The sequence below is a fragment of the Cariama cristata genome, unplaced genomic scaffold (genome assembly GCF_000690535.1).
Source record: "Cariama cristata isolate BGI_N322 unplaced genomic scaffold, ASM69053v1 scaffold2598, whole genome shotgun sequence".
NCBI lineage: Eukaryota > Metazoa > Chordata > Aves > Cariamiformes > Cariamidae > Cariama > Cariama cristata.
Window position 1 is genome coordinate 94,732 of NW_009632689.1, and position 20,200 is coordinate 114,931.

The 20,200-nt window shown below is 40.0% G+C and overlaps 1 protein-coding gene across 1 annotated transcript in view; it reads right to left on the reverse strand.

Moving 5' to 3' along the window:
* Nucleotides 1–20,200, reverse strand: part of LMO7 (LIM domain 7) — a 95,332-nt gene that overhangs the window by 56,869 nt on the left and 18,263 nt on the right. Inside the window, 1 exon segment of the mRNA XM_009706457.1 lies at nucleotides 15,708–15,814. The gene's annotated coding sequence lies outside the window, so the exon portion shown is untranslated.

The window sequence follows — 20,200 nt, forward strand, 5'->3', positions numbered from 1 at the left end:
ATGAACTCTGGACAGACTGTCAAGTATGTAATTACTTGAACTATTATTACAAGTAACATAGTTATTACTTACAACCCTGAAGGAAAAACCTAAACAGACACAGGATACGTACACAGGTGAATATATTTGAACTTTTTTGTATAATAAAGCTACCAACAAAACCAGGCAATGCTTCAAAAAAAGGAAAGCCACTGGGACAAGACTAATAAATTAAAGCACAGAGATATCATTCTTTGCAAAGAGAAAAAACAAACTCCCATCAAAAGCATTCCCAAATTGCTCCTCTTTTTAAGCAGTGACATTGAAACTTTAGCACTGATGAATGCTGATGCATAGAAATCAGCAGATTGGATGTGAAGTAAACAGGCCTTTTAAAACACATAAATGCACATTTAAATCCATTCTGTGCTGATTTACAATGTGTAAAATCTCAAATACATTCATTTTGAGTGTCATACCAATTCCCCTCAAAAATATGTTCACTAACACGCTCACGATTCCAGAGCAACTTACAGAAATAAAAACACTTTCGAAATTCTGCTTTCTTCAAAAAGCTTTTATTTCTGCTAATTCTGGCTTGCATAGAGGGTCCTGTGTTTCACAGGTACAACCGAGCCTTGCCAAAGTGCTTTCACAAGTTGAAGACTGGCCAGGGAGTACCACCAGTGGTAAGAGAGTTTTTGTCGAATCAAAAAGCAATTCTTTATGAAAAATTAAACATATAATTATCCAATGAACATAATATCACAGTATTTACTCTCTTAAGTAATTGATAATTTTATTGCAGGTAAAGATTAAAATGTACTGCAATTTGCTTTGTTTAATGAGCCAACTTCTTTTTCTGTCCTCTTTCTTCTACAAGGCTTTTAAGTTGACCATCTATACCCAGTTTGCCTTATACTCGTCTTTGTCCCTGAATCTTGCTGCGTTCACCATCACTTAAAAAAAGAGCCACACGCTTTCAAATCCTGGCTATAAACTAATTTCTGCGATATCCTCCACCACCAAGGAAAGTACAAGGTCATTTTTTCTAATAATTACCCACTAATTATTTTTTGTATGTAAGGATCAGAGCATTACACACTTTAATAAGCAAATGCATGGAAACCTCTACAGCTACCTTTTGTAATACCATTAAAGACTAACCTTTTATAACTGTCACCTGCCCTCTGCTTCAACGCATGCACTCTTTGAGGCCGTTGCTGTTTGTTTTGTTGCCTGGCAGAGATGTCTGAGCAATGGAGAATGAAAACAGCAAGAAAGCATCTTCACTGGGTATCCCAAATTAGCTGGAGAGTGATCAGAAGGCTATTCTGAACGATGGCAGCGGTGGCATGCAGACCACCTACGGCTAAGGACCTAGAAACTGAGAAGATGCTACCCCCTCTTCATTTACCATAAAAGCAGATCCTAGAATATTTTACAGTGAAAGATTAATAGTAATACACTTGTTTGGAAACTGTCTTCATAATTAAACACATAGCATTAACAAAGCAGTCACAGCACCAAGAGCTGAAGTAACCTGAAGTAATTAGCTGGAGCACTCTCTCATGGGTGAAGGTAGAAAAAACAGTTTACTTAGTAGCTTTCTTCCACCATTTTCAGTGCTCCTTATTTCAGCTTATAAAGAGCCCAGTCTCTCCTGCAACTGCAGATGCACAAATAACAGGAACATGTTCCATTAAACGTTGTATGCCAAAACCCACATGCAATTAAGCTTGACCAAACAGTTTCTAGGAGCTCAAACATATTTGCTTTCCTGACAAAAATTCTGCAAACAAAAGCTCCTTCTGTAAGTAAGGTACGCGTGCCTTTGGTACATGTCCATCAAAAAGATTCCTTCCCCGGGAGATAAAAGCGAGCTTCTCTCTCTCCTCTGACAGATCAGACAGCAATATGTCATTTTTACATGATGGAAACCACACAAACACATTCCTGGGCAACAGAAGACAAGAAGAAATTTCCAGTGTTCACTGCTTCCCACCTCTCCTGAACCAGAATTAAGCCAACACAGTAACTTTCGATTCAGGCTCCTCTTGGACCTGAAAAAAAAACCCCAAAATCTGTAGGTACACAAATGTAAACCATTCTGCCATATGAAATGTTGTATTTGAAAGTGAGAAAATGCATTTTGGTGATGCTGACAATAACTTGCAATACCTCCCCAATACTAGTGACCAGCTGAGATCCATTTCTCCATCATAGTTAACAACAGAAATAAAGGGCTTGATTCTTTCACATTAGCTTTGAATCAAATTTTGCTGCAATATCTTTTGTCCTTGCTACACAGTCCTCTAACAAGCTCTGTAGAACACCACAGTGACTTAGGCAGAGCTCAGGTTAGATGGCTACACCTAGCAGCATGGTACAGAAATACTAAAGCTCTTGTGGAAGGGGAAGGATGGGTAAAGGAGAAAGCTGTGACGTGATGCTGCTCCAGCAGGACACAGGCACAGGTGCGTACAACACAGGCTCCAGATACGCCGTGGTGGGGCATAGTTCTGGGTCAGTGCTTGCAGCAATGGCACAAGAGGTTGCTGTTCCCATGGCTGAGGTGTTAAGCCAACCCAGCACACCTTATCGTGCAGACCTACCTCTGATCAAGTAAAATGAAGGGAAGCTATGCAATACCTGTACCAGTAGACTCCTTTCTTCTTCACAGACTATGGCTACTTCGGAAGAAGCATTCACTGGTTTTTGACCTACTTCTTCTTCAGCATTTTCACTTATGTGCTTATATGTGAGCTGCTTGAGGGAAACAAGCCTTTGTCTTTTATTCTCCTCATATGTTGTAATGTTCAGTTTGGATTTCCATTTAGACAGTTTTTCAAGCCATTGCACTTTTTCACTGTAAAATTCGTCCTTTGGGAAAGGGAAAGGATATATAGTAAAAGCTAAAAAAAAAAGCGCTAAGAAGTGAACTCAGTTCATGTACTAAATTCATTCTTAAGATTTCCTATCTCTTCTCAGCCCTCTTTCAGTTCAAATTTGAGTTCAATGAAGATTTCACAACTGCTCAGATTAAGCTCCAGTCTGAGAACAGATTTTGCATCCTCTTTAGATTCAGATTCTTCTTGGTTTTTACCTTACCCAGCCTCCCTGCCCTTCTCTGTCCTTTCACTGCAGTGCCCTATCGTGTAAATACACTTTCTGAGAAAACCAAGAAGCACGAGTCCTTCATTCCAGCTTTCCCCATGATAAAACTCACACTGTCCACTAAAGAAAGGAAGTTTATCAAGCAATTTTGGCAGACACTTAACACAGAATAAGCACGGAGTATCTGCCTTAGTTTATTCTGAGAGTCTGAACCAGCACACTCTTGCAAAGCGGTGCTGGCAAGCCAGGCGATGAGCTGATGTGTCCTTCTCTGTTGGCAGCAGCTACTGTGCACTCATCACTCACGTGGTACCCAAGCAAGTAAACCTTGCACACACAGACTGGAACTGTTTGGTGCCATCAGTCCCTGGATTTATAGATTTAAAATCTTATCCGATCAATGAAAAAGAATACTGAGCAGAAAACAAAAGAATTAACTTACAGATGCAGTCACATGATTTTGGTGATGATCACCACCCTAGACTGACTACACCACCTGGTTAACTGCAGATTTCTGTATAGGATATTTAATAACCAAACAAACTAGCTTGTTGAATACATTCACAAATTATTCAACTAGTATTAGAGAAGATTGAATTAAACAAATAATTTGGTCACAGTTCAAAGAGGAAAATGCTTCAGAAAGACAAAACGTTGTTTGTAAAAAGAAAAGTATCCTTCTGCAAGACAATTTTTTTCCTCTTGAAGAAACAAAAACATCACCATGAAATGGCAAATACTAGTAAATCATCAGTGCTAAGTGACTTCTGTATGATTTCTCAACAGCAGTCAACATTCAATACCAGAGGCAAGCTCAGATTTCAAAGAATAAAATGTTCTGCACAGAGAAAGCGAGTGTTTTGCAGGACGAGCATAGCAGAGGAGTATCATTACTAATGTATCTTATTCTGCGCTTACTCAACCTGGGTGGGTGTCCCTTCTGCATAACCATCTGATGTGTGATCTTACAGTTACATTACCCATGCCAAAATCAGTAACAAAACCTCTTAAATTGAAACCTACTTTTGCTCTAAAAAGATCAGTTAAGTAATGATGCTGAATATAGTATATGCAAATACATGTGCCACCTTATTTCAAGAGAATTTCAGCCATCCTTATTTATTATTCTTATGAAGATTTTACTAAAATTACAAGTGGCTTGATTAAAAAAAACATCAAATATTAAATACCTAAGAATTCATAATAATATTTTTCCCTGTGACTGCACAAAGTGGTCACATATAGAAGTAGTCAGATACTGGTCTAGATTAAGAGACCTACCATGATTTTATTCATCTTTTCAGATACCTCCGCCTACAATGTTCCACGTTTGCTAAAGCTTAACAATGGTAAATTGCTTGATTGATTTAGCAAATCAATTTCATTGCTTCCATAAAATCTGTGTCTGATTTTTTCCTTAGTTTTGCTTCTTGGAGGAGGTCATCACAGATCTACAGAAGTTAAAAGCAGTTTTCATTGGATGTGGCCTTTTCAAAACCACACACAGAACATCCACATGGGACCAGATCAAAACTCTATCTAGCCCAGGAACCCATCCTCCTGTGCAACCCCAAGCAGTTGCCTAACGAAGAGTAAAAATAGAGCCGACAAGATGCTTCCCTTTGGGGACTTCCCAAGCTTGACGTAGTCTCCCCGTATTAAGTAACTCTTACGAGATTTCCCTTCTGTGAACTTCTCCACTACTCCCTGAACTCAAGTAAACTTTCACTGTCTACAGCATCTGTTGACAAGGAAGCCTTCTGCACCTTCATTTCGTTCATTGCTTGTTCATGTAACACAGGACACAGCATCTAGTTGAACCACTTAATCCATGCCATCTGCTAGGTTTTGGTTGGTCAGTTGTTTTAAGCTTGCTACTTTGTCCACCTCTTGTCTTCATCCCTCATCTCTCTTTCAGTCTCAGGACTCCTAGCATGTTCAACTAAACCTGCAGCAGAAGCTACTCCTACTTTTGGTCAGAGAAACGCCACGAGGATGAAGATATTCCGGTTCCATAGATTTGATTTTGGGGGAATTTGACGAGATGAAGTGAGAGAGTGAGGAAAGGGAAAGTGATCAAAGTCCAAAGCTTCAGATGGTATTTACAAGACCAGCAAATTCTAGATTACCTACAGCAGCACAGTGATGTGCTGTTGTTTTTCCTATTCCTAATACTTCTTAACAATGCTTGGGTTTTGTTTCTGGGTGAGTTTTTTGGGGGGATGGTTGGTTGGTTGTTTTTTTTTTTAGTTTAGGGTTTGTTTTTTTTTGTTCTTGGTTTTGTTTTCTTTTTTTTTCTTGGACTGGTACTGAACACTGAACAGAAGCCTTCACAAACTCTCACAAAACTCCTAATCCCAATATCTCAGGCCTGAGCAGCATCAGCTGTTCCAGAATTCATAATTTTATACACAAAACTGGAATTGTTCTGATTTTCCTGTTCTCACTTAAGTAATCCAAGTTTTCTTTCTGTTCTATACATAAAAAACCAGAACACAGTTTCTGAAAAATTAACCTGCAAACTACTATTAAAAGCTGTTTACTAGAGTAGTTGACACTGGTAAATTTGGACAGATTAGGATTAGTTTGTGCAATTGTACAGTAATTCCCTAACTGCACAGATCTGTGATGAAAATATATCATATCTTCAAGTCAAACCATACATAAATAGACTGTGCCTTCTGTTAACTTGGGCATTTTTAGCTAGTGCTTTAACAAGTACACCCTTCACCCCAGAAAACAATCACAGCTGAGAGCATCTTACAAAAATCAGGTCACGGAGTTAAAAAGAATACATTACTGCACCATAAATCCGACAAGCATATTTCAGTGTTTATTCACAGGGCACAAGTGGCTGTCCGTAATTTAATAGTCTTTGCAAAAGCAGAAGTATTTTGAACTTAGCCTCCCTTTCCCCACCCCAGTTAAATATTTTATCATATAACACATTGGAATCCACGTCAGTTGATGCATATCTGTACATACTGGGTTCAAAGGTGTGTATGTGTTTACATTTGCAGGACGTTTTTTCTAGAAGGGAAAGGAAAGAGGAAATATCAGCTGCATTAGTCAACCTTCTTACTCTAGTCCCAGCAATCGGCTGCGGCAGCTTTCAAAATTTTTTCTTTCTGAGTCAGTTTCTGATACTGCACTCCCTCCTCGAGCAGACAGGAGCTCCAGGAGGGCACAGCTGATACGTTGGAGGGCACGGCTACCAGGAGGACTGGCTCTGCAGGAACCTCATGACATTCAATAAGGACAAAGTCTGAGTTCTGGCCCCAGGATGGACCTAACCCCTGCAACAGCAGAGCAGGGTGGGGAGCCAGGCCTGGGGGTCCTGCTGGGCTGAATGCCAGCCACCAGCAGATCCCACAATCAACAGCACCCAGGGCTGTATGAAATGGAGTGTGGCCAGAAGGTTGATGGACCTGATCATCCCCCCCTTCCTCAGCTCTCATTAGGCCACGTCTATAATGCTGCCATCTCCAATTTGGTGTCCCCCAGTACAGGAAAGACATTGATAAACTGGAGGAAGTTGAATGGAGGTCACTGGGATGGTCAGGGCTGGAAATCCTGACTCTCAACTTGTAAAGCCTGGAGAAGAGTTCTCCTGTTGGGTTTTCTTTTGTTGTTGGTGGTTTTTTTCCTTTTGTTTCTTAAAGACAACAGATCTCTATCATTTAAAAGAAACATGAAAAGATCATGTCTTTTTGTGGTTAAGCTTGCCTGCTATCTAGCACTCTTCCTTTCCCCACCCCTTCTTATCTTCTAACCATGTCATGAGACATTATTTCATTTACCAGTTTCAGTGACAAGATGAAAATGACCCTGTAACTCTCTTGACATGCGCTTTACAAAAATATTTTGTTATTGCATTACCAATTATGTTCTGTAGCACTCACAGTAGAAAAGCTGTTAATGCCATTTTGAAGGATACTATGAGTGTTCCAATTAAGCAGTAATAACAATTAGAATTGAAATCTCTGAAAGTACTGTAAGAATAGTATTAAACACAGCTCAGGAACCAAAATGGCCAAAAGTAGGGTTTTGTATGAAGTAGGATGCAGAACTGTCAATACACTGTTCAGCTTTACTTTCTCTGTTTACAGAGTATGGTTAACTGACAAACTCCTGTATCCATGGAAAACTTTAACAAGTCAGCTTCCCCCACTATTTAAATATAGGAGCTCTTCCTATTGAGTTGTCTGCCTGCAGAAAAGCTAACAACTTCAGCAATTTAGCAGTAAAATACATTTAAAAATAATACAACAGTGAACTTGCATACATGTTTCTGCATAAATGATACTAAGGTTACACAAGCTTATTCTTTTTAGAAGTTCTTCAACTTCCAACCTCAGACATAAGCACTTTTTTTGTACAAAAAAAAAAAAAAATCGCCACCAAAAAACACAGGTTCTCTCTTTACCTTCTTTCACAACTCACTATTACTGATCCAAATCTACTGCATTGTTTTATAAACTGCATTTAATCCTGGGATGTTAGGGGCTTGATGTGCATGCTTAAAATGAACACAGGTGCCTAAGGTTTAGACAGATTCCCATGGGAATCCTTAAAGGTTAGAGACACTTCTCTTAACACAAAGCAAAAGAGCATTTAAAAAGTATTGTAAAGCTTTTAGTAACAATGGTTTTGTACCCCATGCCAAAAGTTACTCCAGAGATTTTTAAAATGTAATACCATCAAAAACAAGTATTTTGAATAAACCAACACCTTTCAGCAGAAAGCTACTGTAACCTCCTTCAGCAAATCGTTCAGTTTTGTAGCATAACTATTTGAATTCCAGTAGAAGGCTATGGATCTGTGTCACTCGAGGTACCTCAATTGCTCTCAATACAACTAACATACACTAAATGTATTTTTTTTTCCAAATTTGTTCAGACTCCTCCTGTGCACTTGTAGGTACAGGCATACAACTCCAGAAATTTTTCATTCTTGCAGCAGAATCATCTTCACAAAATAGATAAATGGTAAATCAAACATTATCAAGAGAATAATCCCATAAAGGAAGCGTAAATTATTAACTGTTAAATTGCTCAACAGAAAAAAAAAATATGAACAATCTCAAACATTTCTTGTAATGATCAGAAACTTCACAGATAAAGCAGAAAGATTACATAGCACCACACCCAATGCTTCATAGACTTTACAACGAAGAGTTGGATGTAAATTTCTAGCAGGTATAGTCCAAAGTCTGGAACATGTTTTATTGTCTACAACGGTTTTACTGGAACGATTGAAAGCTTATGCAAATTAATGACATGAGGGTGAATATTTTACACTAAGCACAACAGTTTCACAAGACTGATAAAATACACTCTATTTTCATTTTCTTTACCTCTGCGTAACTGCCACTAGTATTAGTAAGAGTTAAATGTGTGAAATGAATGATCTTGAAATTAGTTATATCATAAACAAATAGAGCAATTTCAATGTTTAGAATATCGCTATGCCGAGGTAGCAAACATTATCCATTTATATGAAAATGCCTATAGTGGAAAGAGAATTTCCACACTCAAGGTCGTAGGAACATTTCTAGAGTCATTCTGAAGTGAGAGTGCTGCACTCTTCCATTTCAAGGGAAGTGTCACTGAGAAACTCAGTTACCACAATAAAAGCCTATTATGACCACATGTGTAAGAAATGTTATTTCCCTGAATCTAAGAAAAAAGAAAAAAAAAAAGCAGCATTCGTTGTTTTAATGAAATTTTGGTTAAATGGTTTGCATTTCAGCTTTCAAGACCCACAAAATGCTGGTTTTTATTCCTTTCCTCTCAACTTGAATTCACAGACAGTTTCTTAGATCTTTATGCCCAGGCCTTTGGGATGATTGACTCTTCAGTCACGCAGCTATAAGCTGGAGCCTTTCTATTCTATTCTACAACTTTCTATTCTACACAAAATAAAAAGGCAGGAAAGGGTGGTTCCATGTTGTGTGTTCTGGGTTTGTTTTTTGGTTTTTTGTTTTGTTTTGTTTTTTAGCCAAGTTAGAATCAAGTTTTTCAACTCATTAAAATGCGTGTTTCTTGGAAAAAAAAAAATCAGCACAGCAAATTCAGGTTCAGCTCCATCATGCACTCTTATTATCAGCATTAAATACTTGAGCAATAAAAGATTTCAAGAAGCTATAGTAACTCTGCAAATATATTAGATATGGAAGAAGACCCAAGTATGAATTCAGTAATATCAACAACAAACAGCAGCTCTGAGCTACCTGTCCACAAATTGACTTGCATTCATTCTCTCTCCTTTTTTTTTTTTTTTTTTTTTAAAAAAAAGTATCCATTTTCAGGATATTTGACTCTGTCTCCTTTGAGTAAAATATGGCAGGTCTTCCTGAAGATCAAAATGGGATACAAGTCCCAAAAGAGTTTCTCATCATCACATCTCAAGCTTTCAGGTAACTCACTTGCCAGACAGTTTAAAAAGCTGAGTGTTACTGGCAAACCAACCCTAAAAAATTCCTCCAAAGACTGAGATGTGGTACTGCTTTCATAGTTAAAGTTCTCCAAACAACAAATTTCTAAAAGCACTGACAACAACCCTCCACTCAAAAAGACCATCTTTTCAGGGGTTTCTATACAGATTACTTTCTTCAGTGATCTATCTGGCAGTGGTAACATTTATCCCATAGAACAGAAAATTCACTTTTCCTTTGTTGACCCTGCAGAAGAAAGCACCCTGAGCAGGAAACACAAGCGGAATCAGGAAACTCGGCATATTCCCCAGGACTAGACAGGAAGAACATGAAATTCATGAGAAACATGAACTTACTTTAAAAACAAAAACAAAAAAAACAAAACAAAACAAAACCAAAAAACACCCCCCCACACTTTTCTAATTAGAAACGATTATCTACCAAATAGTGTGCAGTTACTTTCCTACCACATGAAGAACAGGACTTTGCTAATGGACTGAACGTAGCACTGGAAGAAGCTATGCCTGCATTCAATCCCTGTCTGCTACTGCCTCATTGCTGTTTTCAGGAATCTTCTTACACCTGCACATTTAGTGGTTGCACCCAAAAAGACAAATGAGGCACCTTCATCACTGAAAGGAGGCACTGGCGCTATTTTAATCTGAATTATGTGATAAAGAAGGTAGGTACTAGAGCATGCTTTGTGTTTGGCTTAACTTAATGCTAGATGGCTTCCCTTTTGACAGCCCCTAAAATGAGAGTGTTGCTTAGTACAGAACACAATAGCTATGATATGGCAGGTCATGATTCTGTATGTATGCTTAAAATAGTTAATAATGTTAGGTATAATGGGTATGATTGTTCATTCCAGTTTAATCAGAAGAAAACCCCATGAAATGTATCCTGCTCCAGATGGACAAAGAGATGCAGAATATGTGCTTACAGCCAGATCACACAGCAACTATTTCATTTTCTCAGGCTTTATTTTAAAATAGGCATGTAATCTCTGAACAACTTTTTTGTGGTATTTTAAATTCAGAAAGCATCATCTCTGAACTGAAATAGAGAGCCTGTCTCAAAACTCAGCTGAAATGCGTGAACACAAGGATCAACATGACAGATAACAGTTGTTACTTCTCTCTAGTTGGCTCTAGTTACATAGAGCTTTATGCTACAGAAAGCACGGCACTGAAATTTCTCCAGGGCTGCTTTTTGCTTTAGGAAATCATGAAAATAACTGTGCTAAAGAAACATTAAATTGATAAGTTAAAACCATCCAAAAGTCAGAAATGTCAGGGCCAGAGTCAGAGCTCCGATATTTCGTCTCATGTATGCACTTAATCCTACTTCAGCAAGACTTCTCTGACAGGGTTTTCTGTTTGCTTTATACGATTTACACTTCATTTAGTGTACAGAATTGCTAATGAATACGTGAAAAACTACAGAGCAGCAAAAAGCTGAAGGCCTTATCCAAATACCAAGTTCTGCAAGGTGCTGAGATACTTCCAGCTATCTTTGGAGACAATTTTTGAGTTTCATTCAAGACCTACTCTAAATATAAACCTGTAGTAATATTTACAGAAGCCAAGTATTTTAATTTGCTATTTTATTGAAGAATGAAATTAATATAGTAAAATTTCAACATCAGGACTGAGGGGCTTGTGGTAGCTTTAAAGAAAGTTTGCTATTTAGGATTTGCAGTGAATTATTTCATAATTTTTTTGCTTCCTTTACTATTTTCATCTGTTAACTCACCATTGTTTGGATTTATTATTAGTATTTAATGTGATTCTTTACCTCATTCTATAGAATTAGAATTTTTTTCAGATAGAAGAATTAATTTGCTTGAAAGACAAGACAAATTTCAGTTACGCTCTCAGTCTGATTGTTCAGGCTGCCTCCTTTAAAACTGATAATTAGGATAACAAACACCATCAGAATTGAAGCTTGGTGTCTGCCTAAGCAAACTCTCACTTTTAACTCCATGGCATTTTTTTTAAGATTTTACTAAGAACCTTTCCACAGCTGGGAACAACTGGGTGTGTCACCTCTAAAGAGTTGGGTAAGGAAGTGCTTAACATTTTTAAATAGTAACTGTGCTGACAACTGTCACTAAGGGTCACTAAGCTTGTATTACACTCTTATTTTGACAGAACTTAAAAAAAAATACAAAACAAAACAATCACCCCCCCCAAAAAAAAAAAAAATCAAATTAAGTATTAAAAGTATTAAGACAACCTTGAAATAGTATAAATAAAAAAACTCCCAAGCTCTTGGGTTTTAAAGTAACATCTCCTCCAATTAAAAATAATAAAATCCTAGGCTAAAAAAAAAAAAGAAATATACTGAAAGAATTGAAGAGGAACACATATGCATTTAGACAAATAACTAGCCACGAAACAATATGATGTGCACATGACTGCCGGACATGGTATGTGAGGAATAGGTCCATCTGGATAATCTTTATTGGAACACATGACACATTGCTGTACTATACCATTGAGCAATAACTTCTGCAGATTTACAGAAAGACTAAACTATAAATCTCAGACATTAATCCACACTCCCATTTTCATTGGCAGAAAAGAAACCATCCATGCCAGTATATTTTTTCCACATCACCCAACTACTAATCTCATCGCTGATCTGGCAAAGTATAAAGTCTGCAAGGCTTTGAACAGCAACCAGTAATTTTAACCAGTCCTCTTCACACAAACTTCCAAACAATAAAATTTTAAGGAGCTTTTTCTTTGCAAAAAGGATAATCACATAATCACTTGGAACTGAGAGTCTGGATATTTAAGAGGATTCTTGCCTCTCCTGTCCCAGATATTAGTAGTAATTACAGAGGAGGGTTTCACATTATGTCTGTGCATCATCTCAGTTGCAATAGAAAACAAAATACAAGTGAAAGTTGTAACCTCCTTACCAGATAGGAAGATTATTTTCTTCGTACAGCTTCTGGCAAGCCACGAGGAACAGAGGGCCTTTACCTTAACTTGGGTGACAGAAGAATGTTACACCACACACAAATAAAGAGTCTGGTATCTCTGAAGGGCTTGATGGTGGTGGCAACAAGACAGAAAGACAGAGCGCTATCAGTGAAGGTTCAGTGAAAGCCACAAACGAGGTACAAGGAGAAAATAACCTTTCCTGTTGGGAAGGGAGCCTGCCCAGCTGGGACAGGCCGGCGGTCTGAGATGCCAGCAGCCTGAGGGCGTATGGTTTCCCACAAGGTAAGAAGGAGGAGGTACCACACAGGGCTGCTGGGCAGCAGAGACGAGAGGAAGAGAGGAAAGACCTCTTCACAGAGCACACCAAAAACCACGGGGCCTCCCCAGCGCCACGGCCGCCAGAGCCACTAGACAAGTCTACAGAAGGCCAAGTGCAGCAGGGACAGGGATGCAACCTCCCAGCCAGTCTCCGAGACTGGTTTTGCTCTGACATAGGATGACAACTCTCAGGTCCTCCTCAGCAACAGGAGCGGACTCACCCTTTTAATGGCGTCTGCCTCATATTTTCCACATACAAGGCAAATCAGTCGTCTTCTTATACTCGGCAGTACCTACGTGTATCCTACCAGCACGCTGTTCTCAGCCATCCCAGCCTGAAAAGCTGACTGTTTAAGCAACAGTTTATTTAACCTATTTTGGGTAGATAAAAAGCATGTGCTAACTGTGGTGCAACTGCAGAACACAGCAATACTGCTGAAGTGTCAAAATACACACTGCTTCAGGCACACCTTACTCCTATCCTACACAACCTATCGCAGCTGGTTTAATAGGTGGGCAATCAGCCTCAGGTAACAGCAGCAAAATGACTTTGCTTAGGAACATCAGAAAGCCAAAAATTAAATGCAATGTGATTTTAAAAATCAGCATATAAAAAAAAGTTTTTGGTCTCTGTGACAAGAAATTACTTACTTCTAATGCTGGAACTAAGGTTAACAGAGAATAACACGAAAGCAAGACATGAAATAGCATCCCTTTTCTGAAGCCTAGCATCCTACAAGTTTTGAAGAAATTTGTGATTCAGCTTGAATGTATGAAATTACTTATTTCTATTAAATAATAAAAAAATACATCAGATAAAGGTCCTAATCAGACAGCATTTCTCTCCTGACACACACATGACTCTCTCTGGAAACCCTCTGAAGACCAGCTTGCCCTCTGGGTAATCAAATGACGCATAATTATCTTTTCAGTGGAGAGAGTTGTCTTTGTATAACGTATTTCCTTAATTTCTTGGAATAATACTTCCCTCCTGTCCCTCTCCAAACTCCTAAACACCTCAAAATGTGCTAGTATAGTTAGGTTACCACTTTACAGCATGCTCAGATACAGAAGTTTTGAATTACTCTGTAAGCATTTTACACACACTGTGGGACTGTCATATGATACATAACATGTGGAAAATCAAACTTGTATTGAAACAAATCAAAAGAGCACAGCTATGTGGCTGGCAGCTCTTTCGACTCTAACCCAGACTCCTTGCATTGCTGTCTTTAAGAAGTGCTCAATGGTTAAATCTGCTTTTTTGAAAAACACTAATTAATCCGCTGCCAAGTAGGTATGATGTAAAACCCCCACTGCCGTATGACGACTTCAAATTCCAGCCTTACTGTCTGCTCCCAGAGTTGGGAAAGGAACCAGTGAGGCTGAAAAGATCCAAAAAACTCCTGTTTACAGACCTACTGGATGAATTTCATGGCTGACCTAACTTGGGCACTGCAGTTAATGTAGGGACGAGTTGAACAACATACCTTGCACAACAGTTTACTAACTCGACCTCCCTGGAGTTTCAGCTTGTTGCTATTGACGCTGCTGAAGACCAGCTCCTGACAGCCTCCAACCCTTCCCAGCTATCTGCTTGGAGCAAGCCTCCAAAATAACTTCAGCAAAGGTTTTGAGAATAATTAAAGTATGGTAGAGGTTACCAACCCTCTGGCTTTTGGCATGATGTAGGAACCAGTGGAGACAATATCGGTATCCTGGAAAAGCTCCAAGTCCCTGAACACCACATTAGCGATAAATTACATTTCGGGTATGAGTCAAAGATTGGAAAACACATTGCCATCTCAAGTATCAGACCTCAAAACGGTACAAACTTTCATTCTGAAACCAGGCAGAGAGTATGTCAACACGCTACTGCCCGATCCACCTACAAGAGATTTCTAATTAAAGCAGTTATGTGTCATTTCACAATATTTTTTTTCCTTATATTTACAGAAGGATTACTGCCTATTCCTCTTTGATAAAACTGGTAATTTAAGACAGGAATCAATTCTTAACATTTAACCTGACAAGTTTCCAGAAAAACTCACTAAAGTTTTTTTTTTGGGGGGACTTAACAAATTCACCCTTTGATCAACACAATGAAAACAGCTAACACTGTTAAAGTAAGATGCCCCAAGATGATATTTTTCCACAACACATTTATCTTAAAACACTTGTTAAGTGTCTATATAGTAAAGCCCTACCTTAATCTCTCAGAAACTAGTAATAAAACTCCAATTAGGAGACACAGCCATCCTGAAATTTGAGAATCCGCTAATTAGATTTCAGAACCAAACCACTGCTGTTTCACAGAAAATCTCTCTTCTCTGTAAACACGACAGTTACCTTTATGCAATTCAGTTCTTGGTTTCTACCCACACACCTCTCTTCGCCCCTGACAGGAGATGTGACATTCGGTGACAAACACCTGATTAATATTTGCAGTGGCGAGATCAGTGGTCCTTTAGGAACACTGTACCCAAGCCTCAGAGCCATTCAGACAAGTATCAGAAGTACCACCTCAGCCTTTCGGATTTTACATCAGTAATCTCAAAGCATAAAGGGAAGTGGTGCTTCCGATATCATTTAACAGTTAATTTTACTCCAAGTTTAAAATAACTGGAACAGTTTCTGCCTCATATATTAAATGCTGTAAATATTCATTAACAATGAGATTGCTTGTAAGGCATAATAATACTTCACTTTTTAAATTAAATTTGTGCAAAGCTTACCTACCAGTCATAACAAGGCTTAAACCCTCACCACAGTATTCAGAACTGCTTGTACCAGATTAAAAGAAGAATTTTCCATAGGCAAACATTAAAAAAAAAAAAAAAAGAGAGACCATGAAACAGCTTAGAGGGAGAAGGGGAGGGCGAAACAAAAACCACCAAACTCACTTGACTGTAACTCGATTGGACAAATCCTGAAGATCTCCTGGGTGAAAAAGCTGAGCTTCCTTCAGTCCAATATTTTCACACGCTTTCAGAAAAACATTTATATTATCCTGCGAAAAGAAGTAGAAAGCAGTTGCTTAGTTAAAAGCACTAAGCAGGTTTTGCAAGATGATTAGTGTGAGCCTTTAAATGTCAAAGTCCAGCTCACGGAAACAATACTGAAAAAGCAATCTTCTGGATCATAAACGCAGGTCGTTTCTCATGCACGCAGGCAGGCTGGGTTGTGATCCCGGTGACTGAGGGGTACGTTAAAGATTACCTGGCACAAGGCAGTGGTGAGCCAGTAGGCAGCAATCTCCACTTTGATGTCAGCTCTGCTCAGCAAACAAACGCCCTCTTCCCAGCTTTGCATGACAAGCCTCACCTCTTGCCTTTAAAAATAACTCCAGCTACTGACATTCACCACCCAGAAACTCTTGGCAGGGGAGGAAGAAGAGGAGGGACGCACTTACAGACCGATGAGGGAATACTGCACCTGGAGTCTGGGTTTGGTTGCTGAGCAAAGCTCCGGAGAGACAGAAACCAAACCGTATTCAGTGCTGCTGCTTCCTTACTTGGAGGGGGGCTCTCTCCTTTGCATTCCTCTCCTTCCTCTCCGCCTTCCCTCCCCAAGACTCACACCAATATATAACAAAATGTAGGTGCAGTATATAACAGCACCCACTTGCTGCACCTGCTGCAGATCAACCGACTCACAAAAGCAAGGTTAAAAAGAAAAACAAATCCAACGACACAAGAACAGATTATACAACTTGTGATCTCTTTCCACTTCATAAACAATAGGCAATAGGCAAGAAATTCCTTCTCGTTAAGGTGGAATGCTATCAACAACAAAAGAATGTGCCCTGTTGCGCACTTGCTCCCTTCAGCAGAAAACCACAGGAAAAAGTACACAAAGTTACTTAATTCATAAACTACGCACAGCCCTGTCATTTGAAGGGTTTGTAAGTCAAGGTACTGATATCAGAGTTTCACAGTAAGAAAAAGCTCCACTTCAGCTATTTAATACACTTTAAACTTTTTTTAAAAAAAACATGTAATCACTAGATGTAACAATTATTCCATCATTTAAAATTTATTTAAAAAAAAAAAATCCATAAAGAAAGCAACAGCCGCTTCTAATATAGATTTTAAAAGGTAAAATAAACCCAAGAAACCCCCAACCTTCTGTTTTGAAGGCCCCTAGGATTCTAGTATTTCTTATCAGTCTGTAAACACAGCTTCATTCAAGGAAAATATTTGAACAAGGTATTCCCCGTGCAGGCTGCGGGCTCCACCTTACCACATCCGAAAGATCCCAAGCGTCTCAGAGCGTGAAGGTTATGTCCCAAAGCCTGACACACAGCGTGCCATGGTGGGGGCTGTTCTGCTGCGGGGGGATGCGACATGAGAACGATGAAGGGGGACATGATGTGGTGGCAGACGGGAGGAAGGGGCCGGGAAGGGTGGAGGACAGAGCACCTCGCCCCTGCCTGGGCACTAGCTCCTGCAGTGCCCAAGGGGCTGCCTGCACAAGTGGCCAGTGCTGGGGGGTACAACCTCAGGAGGAGCATTTATTTTTCCATGCAATGCCCCTTTTTCCTTTCTATGCAACATAGAGAAAGCTGGCTAGATGTGTCAGCTTTATTCAATTAATATTTGAGCGTCACATTATACCATAACCCCAAGAACTTGGAAAGGCATTGTTTCTTTTTCATGGAAGAGGCCACAGGCTACAGTTCCACTGCAAGAAGAGAACTGCTTGTTAAATAACAGACATGCAACTATCAGGTCAGTGCTCAGGGGTCTGCGGACTCCAAGAAACCGGCAGGTAAGGCAAAAGAAGAAAGCAGCAGAGCAGAAGGAACGAGTAATTGTAAGGTAACGAACTAAAGCGACGCCAACGCCGACCAAGGCAACATGCTCTGATCGGTCTGACCAATGGCCAAAACTCAGAGTAAACTCCCAAACCGATGGGCTATGTCAACTGAACTGCAGAAAAAGAGCATGTTGTGCAGGGAAACAAGGAAGAAGAGTCAGATTTAGAGAAATGGATGCTGCCTACACCCTGACTGCAATGAAAACAAAGCAGAGGAGTTGCACATCAGCGGCTGCTCGGCTGTACAACCACCAAACTGTTGGCGCACAAGAGAATTAATTTTGAAGGTGTCACAGCAATTAAACCTATCAGACAATCTCCTGATAAATAACACAGCCGCTGAGAACATCATCGCCAACATGACTCAAGACCTCCAGAAACGGGTCAGAGACAGGGGGAGACAACACGGGATGCAGAACACAGCTAGTCATGGCACTTGTGTGCAGGGTAAAACATGGCTCAAAATCTGCCTCTCCCCAGCTCCCAAGCCAGCAGTTTGTCACACCTGTCATCTCACAGGTGACTGCTCCACCACCAGCTCTGCTCTGGTCAGGGCCTGGACCTGACCTCCAGAGCATCAAGACACGACACCCAGAAGGCTACTGCTCAGGTTTGAATATTGACACAAAAAGGTATCATTTCAACAAATCAGCACTTCTAAATACTGTCCTTTCCAAGTTATGCTTGACCATCCCTAATCATCATAGTAAATCACAAAAGCTACAGGTCTCAAAATAGCTAGCAGCCATTTTAAACTCTACCAGAATAATGAACCCGAAAATGAATTTTAAATAGCACCACAGAAATAAGCAGAAAAAAAAATGACAAGCTATCAACCTTGTAATTAGGTTCATCATTAGAAATGTGAACAGGAACAGTGTTCAGTGATTAATGTGCTCAAATATAGAAGCCATCGCGCTATTCCTTTTACCAGTATAACTGTCCTTTAATAAGACTAATGGTCGTTACCACTTCAGCTTCAAAAGGGTATACTGCAATCTGAATCTCATCATACCCCACAAAAATTATTCCTTTTTAAACATTCAGAACTCAAATGCCTGTAGAAGCACAACACACTAGATCAACCTTCAGGTGACTACAAGTCACCAAAGCAGTGTGCCTGAGGAAAAAAGGGGTGCCCACAACACCCATCCGCCACCAAGGTGCTCCCAATCTCTGTAAATTAGGGCAGGCCACTTAAATTTAAGAAAGATTCAAATTAGTAGAGTTGCAGAGAAAGAGGAGTATGATGATGAAGGAAGACAAGGGATCTACATAACGAGAACTGGAGAACTTGGTTCCGTTACGCCAATAAACTGGAGCACAAGAGGCAATATTGCTGCCACCTACCAGCACAAGGGAAGCGAAACCAGAAGCAGAGAGAAGGGCTACCCAGTCCAAAAGCAAGGATCCACGGTCAGGCAGATCAAATACATTTATGCAGAAAACATAAGGTTTCTGACCATTGAATGAGAAAGCTCCTGAACTAACAGGGATAATGCGGACAAAAATCAACTGGATGATTTTAATACAGAGCTCCATTAGTGCATTTCCATGAGCATCTGAAGTTGGAATTAGGATCATACAATTACAGGTTTTAAATCACAACAAAAATAAAGCCTGAAGTCTTAACCACAAAATTCAAGTGCAATTCATTTCTGGTATGTTATTACTACTTATAAGAGTTTGCGGGGTGGGAGGGAGGTTGGAAGGAGACTGAGGGGGACTGTTTTTTCCCCCCAAACTGTGTGCATGATGAAACAGCAGAGCATTTCACGTGCTTCCAGCATGATTTGAGTTTCCCACACACCGTACAGACTTACATTAAATGCACAGAGCGGAACGCTGACTAGGTAGAGCAATTACCATTCAGCATTTCATTTTTGCCTCAAACTTCAAAGTAAACCGCACCCAAAAATTCTGCAAAGTCATAACATGAGAGAGATGGAGCCCGCAGTGGGAAGCAGGTCATCCACAAGCAGGCATGTAAATACTGCTGTTCAGGGGAATGACAAACGATACCGCACACTTTCAGGCATGCACCTGCCTTTCTAGTCCCCATGGGGCATTGCTAGCCACAAAACCTTCCCTCTGCCTGTTGCTAAAGCATCCCCCTATAACCAATGCTGAAAAGGAGCCAAGATGCCATGCCCATATTGAAAGTGACACTGTGGCCTGTGCCCTCCCTCCAATGTTCTAGCAGAGCAGGATTGCCTTTCTCACTCCTGCAACCTCATGGATATGAGGAGAGAAAAGAGCTGAGTCTTCCCCATCCTTCCTTGTTGGACCTCAGTGTTGCTTCTGCTCCTAGGCAAGGGGCAGGGGGGCCGCACCAGAGCTCTGCACCTCCAGCAGCTGAATGGGGTGGGAAGAGCAGGGCTGCCACTGCAGGGCTCCTCATTCCCATCGCTATCCTCCAGACCGCAAAGAAGAGGAAAGAAGGCAGTCACTGTATGGGAAAACAAGAGAATACGGACACCTACCTTTAAAAAAAATAAAATAAAAAAAAAAAAAACCAAACCAAAACAAACGAGGGATCATGACTGGCAGGGGGGGGGGGTTTGAAACTGTCATACGC